Below are 13,029 nucleotides of genomic sequence, written 5' to 3' on the forward strand. Positions count from 1 at the left end.
GGGGGCCGCGGAGGAGGGGGCGGCCCGGGTTTGGCGGCGGCGGGAGGAGGAGGAAGAAAAGAGAAAGAGAAAGTTTGGCGCAGGGGGCAGGCGAGCGGGACGCGGCGAGAGAGCAGGGCACGGGCGCGGGGAGCGCGGGCGGCGGCGGCCGGGCGCGGGAGCCGGGAGGGGGCAGGACGAGCCCCATGCAAAGCAGCCCGGGCGCCCCGAGGAGCCCCGCGTCCGGGCGGCGGCGGGAGGAGGAGGAGCAGGCGGCGGCGGGAAGAGGAGGAAAAAAAAAAAAAGAGGGAAAAGTTGCCACTTACGCGGTTGCTCCTCCGGCGGCGGCGGCTGCAGCGGCGCTGCTGGTGGCGGCGGCGGCGGCGGGAGCTGGCGGCGCTTTTAATCCCGAAAAGAGGCGCTCGGGCCGCGGAGCCCATCAAGGCAGCAGCGGCGGCTGGCGGGGGGCGGCGGCGGAGGACGCGCTGCTGGCGGCGGCGGCGGCGGAGCTGGAGCGCGCTCGGCGGAGCCCGGGGCGGGAGGCGGCCGCAGCCGGGGAGCCGGAGCCGCCGCCGCCGCTGCCGCCGAGCAGCATGGTTGGCGGGGAGTTTACAGCCCCCGGAGCGGGCAGGGGCCACGGAGGAGAAGCGGCGGCGGCGGCGGCAGCGGCTCTAGGCTGTAATTGGGATGCAAAGCAGGCGGCGGCGGCGGCGGCTGCGGCCGGGAGGAGGAGGAGGCGGCGGCGGCGGCGGCGGCGGCTGCAGCGGTCGGAGGGGACGCGCTGGAAGTGGGAGCTGATGAGTGAAAAGAAAAAAAAGTCTTTGGATCTTTATTCTGCTAATTAGTTTCCTGCAAAAAATGGCTGTGATTAATTCAGTGCGCATGTGCTTCATTACCCAGGCACGACGGGAAGGGCTAATTAGCCACCTTCTGGATCAATAAGATTCAGCAAAAAAGAAAAGGGGGAGGTGGAGGGAGGCAGAGGGGAGGAAGGGAAGAAAAAAAAAAAAAAAAAAAAAAACCAGGGGAAAGTGATGAGCAGGGCAAGGAGAGCAGGAAGAGAGGATGGGAGAAAAGCCTAGGCAGAGGTAGAGAGGCACCAAAAGTTTATGCATGTATTAAAAACACACACACACACACACCGACACACACACACACACACACACACACACACACACACATACACACACACCCATGAAGTGAAATGCGAAGCAACAATAGAGACCTGGCTAAGATTTTTAAAAGATTTTTTTCTTTCTTGTAATTTCTTTTCCTCTTTCTTTTTCTTTTCTTTTTCTAGAAAATGCAACAATGTTTAAGTAGGAAAAGGGCATCTTCAAGTGGCGGGCGGGGGTGGGGGGGTGGCAATAGTGGCGTGGGACAGCTTAAAACAGAGGTTTAAGAGAAAGACCAGAGACTTGGAATGGAGGCCACTTTAAATTGCAAATCAGAGACTTTTTTTTTTTTAACGCAAGAAAATTAGCTCTCCTTAAATAAGAAGATGTAGGAAGAAAATACGGGAAATACTTTAACACATACCATAGGCTAGACAAAAATCAGTATGTTCATTTTATTTCCTGACATAGATGCATCCAGCACCCTCTGCTTCCCCAGAAGGACAGAGGGTGGGGGTGGGTAGGATTAGAAGAAATGAAAGGAGAAAAGTGAGTCAGAACTGGAAAGGGGTAGAGTTTAAGAAGGGAAAAGTTGCCTTCGAAAAGAAGTCCAACTTCCCACCTTTCTGGACTTAAGAGAGAAGTAAAATCAATTTTCTCGTGTAAAGCCTGGGAAGCAGATGTTTTTAAAACACAGGAAGCTATTTTGCCATCAAAAGCAGCGATGTAATAAAGGCAGCGAAAATAATTTCAGACGAAATTCATAAAAAAAAGAAAAGAAAAGAAAATGTATATGTTTGAGTATAGAGGAAAGGTCTAGAATGTAGAAAGAGGGGAAATTACATACCCCATCCCTAATGGGGAAAAAAAATCTTACAGCTACCTCCAAGAGTTTGGAGCAGTCTTGAAGCCAAAGGGCTTGAAATGAGAGGATGGATTTCAGATAAAGGCTAGGTACAGCGCATCCCACCAGAGCCCAATGGAGATCCCTAGAGTCAAAGACAGCAGCCAGGGGCCCTGGTACTCTCCAGATTCCCAGTACATCAAAGCTATCACTTAGGCTGGGGTATGGTGCCTCTAAAAAGCAAGCAAATAAATGCAGGAAGAATAAGCCTCTCTCTCTCTCTCTCTCTCTCTCTCTCTCTCTCTCTCTCTCTCTCTCTCTTTCTCTCTCTCTCATTTCAGCGCACCATTGCTACTGAATGTATTTTTTTTTAAACGACAAGTATGTATTTATGTAAGTTCTATATGAGAACTAGTACCACTGAAATTACATTGTATGTGATGAAATAAAATGCAACCTGCACTTTAACTGACTTGCAAACAAGCCTTATATTGCCAGGTAGGGAGAGAGAGAGCTCAATAAAACTTACTTTTCTTGGGGGGTAATTTTTTTCCCCAGCCTACCAAGATTATTCATCTAAGAAGGAATTTGAGGATTAATCGGGAAATCTGTTTGATTAGAACGTAATTCTTCATTTTGAGAGATTTTTCCAATGCTCTTAAGACCATGCAGCTTCTTAGCCAAAACTAGGGGGAGAAAACGGTTTAGGATTTTGCAGTTACCTCATCTAATCCTTCTGAATTCACTCTGGGAATAATGCTGTTTTATTTAGGCGGGGCATGGGGGTAGAAAAAGAAAATACATTTAGAAAAATCAGGGGTTTCCTCTCTCTGAGCCAAATCTGGGTTGCCATTCAAAGTTTTCCTGGTTGCTTTTCCATGCGGGACAGCTGATCAATAAAGCCAAGTCCAGCCTGGCTTGCTACAGGTTTCACCAGTCAGTGCTTGCAAAACCTTTGTCATTTTCTAAAAATAAAAAAGCTAAAAGTTATTGTAGAAGAAGGGGCTTTTTTTTGTTCCCTGCACAATGTGTCTTTTGTGAGGTTAATACCATTCTGGGCTCTCGATAGCCCTGGACAATGAGGACTCTCCAGGAGCGTGTGAAGACCCTGGCTTTTTTCTTTCTGGCCTTTTTTTTTTTTTTTTTTTTTTTTTTTTTTTTTTTTTTTTTTTTTTTTTTTAGGGGAAGGATGAAACATTCCTACAGTCCAAATACAACCTCTGCTTTGATTAAATAAATATTTATCTTTATTGTAGCCATTGTATATTTTTACCTTCAGTTTGACCGTTTCTGATTATTATTTTAAATTTTTCATTGGCAACAGTTAACCTATTTTTTTTTCTTTCAGTCCAAAATACAGGTCAGTATAAAATGTAGCTGACTGAAGGAAGACTGGTATATTCTGAATTTTTCCATAATACATCAGGTAAGAAAAACTGATCAGCCCTTAGAAGTATGTTTGCTTCCTATTTCTCTGTCTTTTCAAATCTTCATAAATCTATTTGTTTTTTAAAGATGTAGCAGAATTAAATTTCTCCTTGTAGATGTTAAAAAAACACTTAAATACAATGTGTTTATTTTCTTTTAAAATGTAAATAGCATGAGAAGTGAACTTGTAGCCTGTTTCTTATATTAAAAACAAAACAAAATAAAACAAATGTGTGAATTAAGTCCCTATTTGGGGAAAAATTCTGGGTACAAATCTATTTGTTTGCAATTATAGGAAAATGTCAGCTTAATCTTGTAAATACTTATGTTAATTTTACTGAGAGAATTCGTTCTAAGGAAAAGTACCAACCTTGTGTGATTCAATAATACTTTAGATGGTAATCCAGCATCTATATGGATTATTTTACATACAAAATGGGGAAGGGGAACAGACAATGCAGAATCTAAATCCTTTATTTACTGGCAAGAAGGCAGAAAATTTTAGATCAACCTGTTTTTTTAGGCATTTTACAGTGAGAAGGGAAAGTGGAATGTAGTCCAAACACTGCATTGCTATCTATGATTTTTTTTCTGCTTCTCTCTCAAATGAATGGCTATAGATAACAAAGGTATATGCATAAAAGGGTACATAAATATACATTTGAATGACTTCAGATGCCTTTTCATCTGTGTGTGAATATATGTGTGCACAAAACATACAAGGTGTGCACAAATGCAGGTACTGTACAGAGCTATTCAAGGGCTTTCCCTCGCTGGGGGACTTAGGTGTCCAGGGCTGTTTGAAGTCTTTTCTTTGCAAATATAACATAGCAATGTTGTTTTAATGAAGAGGATGTAGATGCTGAATTCTGGTATGAATCTGTTCCCCTATAGTTTTCAGAGTATGAGGTTGTAGTAGTTATTATTTGGTCCAAGGGTTAAATATGCAATGGGCCAATGCCAGAAGGAAAAAGAGTGTTGGGGGGGTCACATGCTAATATATTTCTCTTAGAAAGAGCCTAGCTTTGGGACCCAAGAATGCCCCCCCAACAGGGTGACTGGGGATAAAGAAACAAAAAAGAAGGAGGGATTGAAACCCAGTGTGGAGTCAGGGGAGGTTGAAAGGATGCATCTCTGAACATCTCTAGCTCAAGCTATAAGGGAAGGGTTGAAGAGTGAAGAATGTTTGGCCTCTTTTTAAATGTGTATTGTTATTCTACATCTATTGTATGTACATGTTGCTGTCTTTTCATTTGCCACGACAACATATGGATTCCATAAATACAGACATGCCGAAGTGCATCTGTCTGAGTAGTTAACACGATCCAAACATCCCTCCTCATTCCGCTAACTCCGATCTTCCTTGGGCTCCCTGGCAGCACTTGTGCCCAAGATCCCAGTGTCCCTTAATCTCACCCTTTTGTGAGACTTCCTTTTGTGGTCTCTGCATGGGATTTAAGGTGCAAAGCTGTGGAGGCAGATTGCTAGCAATGCAGCAATCAGAATCGCTGCCATTCTTCTCTGGCCTCTGAGCTAGCGGGAAGGAAAGAGTTAAACTGCCAGAGCCCAGGGAAGGGGCTGTGCTCATCCCTGAGCGAGGTGCAGCCACCGGCAGCTGTGATTTAGGGGTCAAGTCCGAGATCACCTTTCTCCTGCCTCTGGAAATGGCAGAAGATGGGGAGGGGGTCTGGAAACACAGGAGAGAACAGCAAACACGTGGCACCGTGCTCCATCCATTCCCTCCCCTGGTCCCAGTCCACCCCTTGACCCCCAGTCAAACTGGATAGATTTCTTTCACTCCTAGGGCTGTGGGGTATAGCTCTGAGTATCCCAAGTTACTCTTTCAATAGCCCTGCCCCTACCATTAAACCCCTGAGTGCCAGAGTCTTAAGTACCAAATCTGAAAGTTTGTCTTCAGTGTGCCAGGGAGTAAGAAGCTAGTGTAGGTCAAAACTTCCTTCTCCTTGGCAAAAGACTGAGATGCCCCTAGTAGGAAGAAGTTTGAATGTGGCCCTCACTGCCTCAGACTCAATTCGGTTATTCCTACAGTCCCACAGCAGGATTTTGTTACATGCAACTTCTTGCTTTGTGTCTACATTTTTAATCAAGTCTTTTCTTTCTCCCATCTCACACAGCTCCCCCCAACACTTTTTATTAAAAATATTTTTCACACCTGAAAGATGACCAAAAGCCTAATTCAGATTTGTTCCTAAGGTATTTCAACTAGAAAAGAACAAACTGTCTAAGTCTTCTGTCTTGGCATAACAGTAGCACTAAGTTGTGGAGTATTAGCACCCAGACCCTGTGAGTTATGGGGTGTGCAGCTGGTGTCCACATGGGGGTTGGGGAGGGGAACTTTAGCGAAGAATGTGCTTCCCAAAGCCCCAGACCCCCAGGAGGCCGGCCATTTAGAAGAATGAGAGGAGGGTAGCTTGTTGGGAAAGTTACAATATGAAAACAGATCTGGGTAGGAAAAGACCCCATTCTTGAAGGAGAGGAGACAGGCGGGAGAGAGAGAAGATGAAATAAATGGGAGTCCAGGACTGGGTGCTAACCCAGTGCCCTCCTCTGGGTCTCCCTCAGAGGTGAAGGCAAATCACCCTGATCCAACCGGTGCTTCCAGGGCCAAGAGCAAGCCAGCTGGTCCAAAGGTAGCTGTCCTTCATCTTCACCAACTTGCCTGATCCTAACCCTGCCAGAGCCTCCAAACCTAGGAAATCAAACCAAATTGGCCATTGGAATCTAAAGAGGCTTCATCTCTGGGGCACGGAGGAGGGGACAAGCCCTGTTTTATTTTTATTTTTATTTTCTTTCTTTTGAACTCCCAATTCAAACGAGACCACGACCTACTCTTCAGTGTCATCCCCAGTACATGGATTGTGGGTATGTTTCATTCATTCTTTTCTTTCTTTCTATTTCTCAGAAGTAAAACCTTTAAAGAATTAGCTCCAAACTTAAGAGTGCTGGGTCCATGAAAGAGTTCCTAGCGATAAAGCCTGCCTTCATTTTCAGTACCCAGAGTATTGTAAAAATGCAGGGCAATTAGCTGCAGGGGTAGAGTTGGATTCCCTAGTTTCCTCCATTCCTTTGCAATGGAAATCTGAAGTCCAAGGTTGGTAGTAGTGGGCAGGAAGAACGAAGAAGTCTGTGGCTCTCCTGGATTCTGCACCACCACCACCACCCCTGCGCTGGCTTTCCTTTTGGTGCCCTGGTAGCAGAAGTCTGCACCACGTGTAAAGCCGGAGGTGGGCGAGGAGGCAGAACTAACTCGTCACAACTCAACAAAGTGAACTACAGGGCAGAGACCCTTGGTGGGACAATGCTAGCTTTAGGGATTCCCAAGAGCATATAACTTGGGGAGTGGTGGACGCTTCTTGATTGCCTGCTACAGGCAAAAGAAAAGGAAGCCCTGAGAAGATTGGGGGTGGGGGGAATAGGTGCTGTCTGGAGAGCAGAGAGCTGTGAGCGTGCTCCACCGGGGCTGGCCTGGGGAAAGGATACCCACGGTGGCATGTGCATTGTTGATAGGCAGGCATGCACTAATGTAGGGATGCGTGGCTGAGCAATCCCCCCCCATGCTTGCATTTCTTGCAGGCATGGCTTGTTTAATGGTGAAGGAATTGAGTGCCTCACACACACACACACACACACACACACACACACACACACTTTTTTTTTTCTTGTGCTGAGAAACATAAAAATAAACCTATATCGTATACGTACGTATAGATGCATTTTTTTTTTCCTTGAGAAACATCTAGTGCCATAGTATTTCTGATTTAAGGGTCGGGAAAATCTTTGAAGTGAGGGAAATCGGTGGGGGACGAACTAGCTTTTCCTGATTTTGTGTGTGTGTGTGTGTGTGTGTGTGTGTGTGTGTGTGTGTGTGTGTGTGTGTGTGTGTGTTTCTCCTCAAAGCCAATAATGGGATTTAAAATGAGAGATTCCCAGTCCACGTCCTCCCTCCCACTCCATTTCGCTGTATTCTCCTCAGAAACCGTCTGCGGTAACCGGCTGCGCGGCTTAGGAGATGGTTTAAAGAGAACAAGGTTTAGGGAACACATCAACTTTTTTTTTTTTCAAATGAAGTTGAAAAAAATTCTAAGGACAATTTAAGCAACAAAAGGACATTGAACAGATAGTTCTTCCAAAGAGGAAAAAAAAAAAATCCGATTCGTTTGTTTCCCGTTCTTAAGAATAGAGAAAAAGGTGAATCTGATCTTTGAGTATGCTTAAGTCACGAAATCTGGGGCCCGAGTTTGGATGGGGATAATGGGCAGAGGCAAGGCACAACTCGATGTCCCTCGAGAGGTCCAAGATGCAACAGGCTCCAGGCACCTGGGATGCGGCTCCAGCTAGCCACATTTTCCGGGGGGGGGGCGGCTTCAGGCCGGCACAGGGTAGGGCACTGGCCCCCTGTGTGCTTCGGGCATGCCCTTGCAACCACATTCCAGAGCTCAGTGGGTAGCTGGAACATTCGACGCCAGTTTCCCGCGGCCCAGGTAGCACGCACCCTTTTTGAACCAGTGTCTCCATCCCCTACCTGGGGGATGGACATTGTAGAGACCAGTCTCCACCCCAAATCTCTACACCCTGGTCCCCAAAACCACAACCGACAGAATCCCGACATTTTCCCCCAAGATTCAGAGCTTGATTCTTCAAGCCAGCACGCGCATCCCTAATGTCTGACATGCCTAGCCCGGTATTTCGAGACCTTTCCTTCTCTCTGGCTTGGGGTGCCAGAAGGAAGCCAGGGGGCTCTGGCCCCTGAAGACACCAATTGGAGCGCTTAGGACAGGGAAGAGCCGCAGCCCTGGAACCCAGGCGCCCCTTGCAGGTGCGTGCCTGGCACGTCCCTGGGGCCCCTCGGCTGGGAGGGGGAATGGGCTAGCTCGGGCGGAGCAACCCTGTCACTGTTCTTCTGCAGGAACCTAGGGGGAAAAAAAAAGACCATTACGCACAACCCCGGCCCTAGCAGTCCTGCTGGAAAGCAGAGGGCTTGGGCGCACCTCCTGGCCTGGATCCACACCGCCCAAGCCCAGCCCTTCCTCCCTGTCGCCGCGAATCCCTAGCTGGGACAGACTTTCGCCTCCTTCACAGCCTGTCCAGCGTCCCAGATTCTGCTGGGCCATTAACGTCCCACCCACTCCCACCCCCACCCCACCCCAGCCCCGCTGGGAGCAGAGGTGAGGTTGCTCAGGAAGAGGTCCCTGAACGCGGCTGCTGGACACAGGGCGGGAGAGTCGTCCCAGGCTGCCCCTCCCAGCCTAGGTGTTGGGGAAAGAAGCCTGTCTCTGTAGTCTTCGGCCTCAGGGCCGAGCGGAGAGTGGAGGACCCACTGGGGGCGACCGCAGACCCTACTAGCCAAGGAGGTTAGAGTAGATGTTTGGTTTAGCGGAAGGCCAACTTCGGGGGTGCCTGTGTCTTGAGTGCCTAGTTCTGAGCATCTCCCTCTCTCCAGCGTTTTGTCCGGGAGGGGGAAAAAAGGAAAGCGGGAGGATTTGCGCCGACCCTCCTCCCGAAGTCTGGGAACGCTGCAGCAGGAAGAACTGCTCATAACGACACTTTAGCCCCCGACACTTGAATGCTAAAGGTTAGACTTACACAGTCTTCAGGGAAGGGCTTCCTGCCAACTAGGATAGCGGTGCACGCTGCCACAGGCCATGGGCCCCCTCATTCCGGCCCCCTCCAGGTGCGGTCAATGTGATAGGCTCCGGGTGTTTGTTTACTCCAGCGAGCAGACCCGGAGGTGCTGGCTCTTCCCTGCCCCCAACTCCAGGGAGCCTCTTCCACCCCCACCCCTGCCTCTGCGCAATTATTTGCCTGTAGCTGTAGCTGTTTGTGCCTACCTCCTTTTGCTCTCGGTATCCCCTGCCCTGTAGGTTCCAACCAGAAGGCCGAGGATTCACACCAGGGCTCACCTTTGGGAAAGACCTTGCCCAGCTCTTGTCCTTTTGCTCTGGTGAACCCTACAGCTTCGCACAGGTGAAAGGAACCTAACCTAAAATAGATTTAGTGCTTAATTTAGAGGGGTCTACAGGAAGACCCAGGGCGTGTAGAGGGTGCTGAGTTTTAGGTGGGAAACAATAGTCGTGGAGGGTTATCCCAGAGTTCTTAGGACCAGGGGATCTCGTCTTTTCACCCCACCCAGTGATGCTGACATTCAAAATGACTTTATGAGTGGCGATTAATAGGGATGAGGGTGCGGTTGTTGTTGTTCTCAGGAGCCAAGCAAGAATCCATTTCTTCTTCTCCCCAAATCCTCTACATTTGCTGGGCACCTACTATGTGAGGTTCCCTTTCATGCACTGTATGTGTAGTTGCATTCATTTCTTCTAGGGGCACTGGGAAAATGTTCTGAGTTCCATTTTTATACAAGAGAATTATCACACCCAGAGAGGCTCACTTAAAGGCCACACAGCTTTAAGGCTGCTTGTTTTGAACTGTGAAACAGATTTTGTGGAGCTTTATACCAACTGTCTCTTGTCCAAGGAAGAGAAACAAGGAGTAGGAAGAGGAAAGCTAGAGGTGCTGTGTGAATGGGGTTAGCTGAGGAAATGTCAAATAGTCTTAGTTTTATATGGTTTCAGGGATGACATTCAAGGATAAGAAACAGTCACTGGCTGGCAAGAAGGACACTCGCTTTCTACAACAGAGGCAAAAAGCAGCCCGGATGGCAGCAAGTGGTGCCCCAGTGTGCTTCAGACTTGCCAGCCTGAGCTGCTCCTGCCAGGAGGAAAAAAAAAGTTCCTAGTGGGCCTTCTTGTTTTCCTTTGCAAATTGTCTTTCCTTTGCAAATCTGTCTGAAGCTGGGACAAGTTCCTTACTTCTGTGAGTCATCAGGCCTAACAGGAAGGGATAATCAGATGACCAACCACTCATGAAAAAATATTAGGAAATCCAGTAAGTTAGGATTTAGGATGACTGCACCCCTCAAAGGGCAGGCAGGCTTCTTGGGCATGAGAGCTTGGGCTTTGCAGCCCCTAGGGTAGAGTGGGGTAGCTACCACTCCTGCCACTTAGATACCAATGAGGGAGGTCTTAACCATCCTTCTGGATGGTTCCACAGTATTTGATCACACAGGCTGGTCTCCCTTCAATGGAATTAGTTGGTTGACTCTGACTAACACTGTACAAGTGTGGGTGTATGCCACTGGGCAGGACTGGCCTGGCCCACATGGAGAGCTGCCGAAAGGCTTGTTAAGGGAGCACTTCTGACTAGGCAATCCAATTACATAATGCTGCAAAAATAACTCAGGGCTAGGAGTTGTGTCAGAGTGACATATGCTGTTACCAGAGGAAGGGATCAAATATCTACCTTTTAACCCTAGGGCTAAAAGTACAAGCGTGTACATTAGTTCATCACCCCTCACTCATAAGAGGGGCTGATGGGGTGGGAGTAGAAAAATGGTACCCACAAATATACCCCATTCCCCTGGTGCAAGTAAAGCCTACTAAGTCCAGCTACGGACGCATTGGATGTCCAGATTCATCTTGAAGTGCAGTGCTTCCTGCTTTAAAATCGTAAGAGATGGTGGAGGAAAACAAACAGAGAGAGAGCAGAAGGAAACAAAACCAGACTTGTATCTATCTGAATAAGCCCAGCTGCTCTTTTAGGACCAAGTCATCTCCATTTGTCTAGCACTGTCCAGGTCTACAGCTGCACCCCAGGAACCCTCTCTATCCCACAAGGCAGACATGATGGCCTTCTCACAGGTCTCTGCCAAATTTCTACAAGGAGAGAAAACAAGAGGCACTGTTCTGATCCAAAATTATGCAAGTTGAGATGACCTAAAAGAGATAATTTCATTAAACATGCAGAGATCTTACTTCAAGGGATTTGAACCCACAGCCACCATGCTGAGTCCTAAAGCTTTCTGGATAGAAAAACTACTTGCTCTCTTCAGGTAACTTTTTGAAATTGCTTTCCTTGCTCCCTTTCTTTCCCTTTCTTTATTTTTGTTTCTTTCTTCCTTGTTTGCTTTCTTTCTTTCTTTCTTTTTTTTTTTTTTTTTTTTTTTTTTTTTTTGAGGCAAGCTCTCTCTACATAGCCCTGGCTGCCCTGGAACTTGATATATAGACCAGACTGGCCTATCTATCACAGAGATCCACCTGCCTCTGTATTCTGAGTGCTGGGATCAAAAACATATACTACCATTCCTGTCAAGTTTTCTGATGTTTCCTTAGAATTTGAAACGTGCCCTTAATTCTTACCATGCCTTGTTGGGGAACCCATTTATATTTATTAAAGAGTTAAGAAACCCCTTTTAACTAAGCAGCTTAGAACTCCCAACCTTCCTATCTCAGTCTTCTTATGTGCTGGAATCACAGGTGTGAGCCACCACCCCCAACATGCCTTTTTACCCCAACTGTTTGCCTGGTTTCCGTCCCTCCCTGTGACAAGTCACACTGAGCTGAATGAGATTCCTGAACATTTGGAGTCCTCCTGTCTGTAATGAGGACATCTGACTTTCTTTCTGAACTGCCCCTCCCAAGCCATCCTTAATCTAGACCTCTCTGAATCCCTGGCACAAAACATAGCATCAAGCTTAGCTTGCTATTCATCCCACCTTTTTTAAACATCAAAATGTCTGTAATCTCATTGGTCGAGTTACAAATCACTTTTAGTCCTTTGGTGGTGCTCCTTGGGATCCAAGAATACAACTCTACCTCTGCTCAGAGAGAGAAACCTGGCTTGCTGAGGATGGAGCAGAGAGGAAAGGGTGAAGCCATTGCCTCTGCCTCCCCCAGCAGGCCGCCTTTATGGAGTCTATTTGCAGTCTGTTTACCTGGCAAGGACCACGTGATCACCCCAGAAGGAAATGCTGACATCATTGTCTCTCTCCCTCACACGTGTGCGGCCTGCCTCTCGCCAGCTTTCCCTTATCCATCCTCCCAGCCATTGCCTGATCGCCCCTCCCCCAACACTCATATATCTCCCACTTATTTCTGCCTTTCTCATGCCACGCTTGCCTTTGTTTTCCCTTTTCCTAGGCTGTCTCAGAGAATATCCTGCACACACACACACACACACACACACACACACACTCATGGCCTTTTTTTCCTTTTCCTTCTCCATTCAGCCTTTCTTCCTCTTTCAATATCACTCAGATCTCTGGCCATTGAGTGTTCAGTGTGTTTTAAAAATGCACTTCCTCTTTTTCTATATCTTTGAGATTTCTAAATTAAGGGGGAAACAAACCAACCCTGTTAGACAGCCCAGAAAACCTTCTAGGCTAGAGCAGGGTGTGGAGACAGAATGGGAGAGCAAAGCTGCTCCATCCAGCCACTCAATTTCCTGCTCCAGTGGCCTTCAAGATTTAGGGGCTGGGGCTTTGGTCAAACATGCCCTTTTTGTTTATTTATGAGTGGCCTTTTCTCTTTCTGGCTGCAGGCCTATGTTTTCATCATAGCTGCTGGCCACCGGTGTCCTTCCTTCCCCACAGCCAGGCTGTGCACCCCAGCAGTTCCTGGCCTTGTGCGGAAGCAGCACAGGCAACTAGACCCCAGACCTTTGTGCCAGTCCTTGATCATTGAGGGTGCAAAGAGGCATCTTAGCAGCCTTCCAGCCAGGAACTGCAGAAACTGGAAGACCCTGATGTCAGAGAAGAGAGGCCTGCAGTGGTCAATGTAGGTGCCTCCTGCCTGTTCAAAGGGCTATTTA

The 13,029-nt window shown here is 47.6% G+C and overlaps 1 protein-coding gene across 2 annotated transcripts in view; it reads right to left on the minus strand.

Annotated features, from left to right (window-relative positions):
• Positions 1-13,029, minus strand: part of Zfhx3 (zinc finger homeobox 3) — a 277,462-nt gene that overhangs the window by 248,402 nt on the left and 16,031 nt on the right. Inside the window, exon 1 of one of the 2 annotated variants that reach the window (XM_051201513.1) lies at positions 306-444. The exons of the other annotated variant lie outside the window; for it this stretch is intronic. The gene's annotated coding sequence lies outside the window, so the exon portion shown is untranslated. Of the gene's footprint in view, positions 1-305; positions 445-13,029 lie in introns of those variants that run through there. 2 annotated transcript variants of the gene reach the window in all.

The sequence above is a fragment of the Phodopus roborovskii genome, unplaced genomic scaffold, assembly GCF_943737965.1.
Source record: "Phodopus roborovskii unplaced genomic scaffold, PHOROB, whole genome shotgun sequence".
NCBI classification, from domain to species: Eukaryota; Metazoa; Chordata; class Mammalia; order Rodentia; family Cricetidae; genus Phodopus; species Phodopus roborovskii.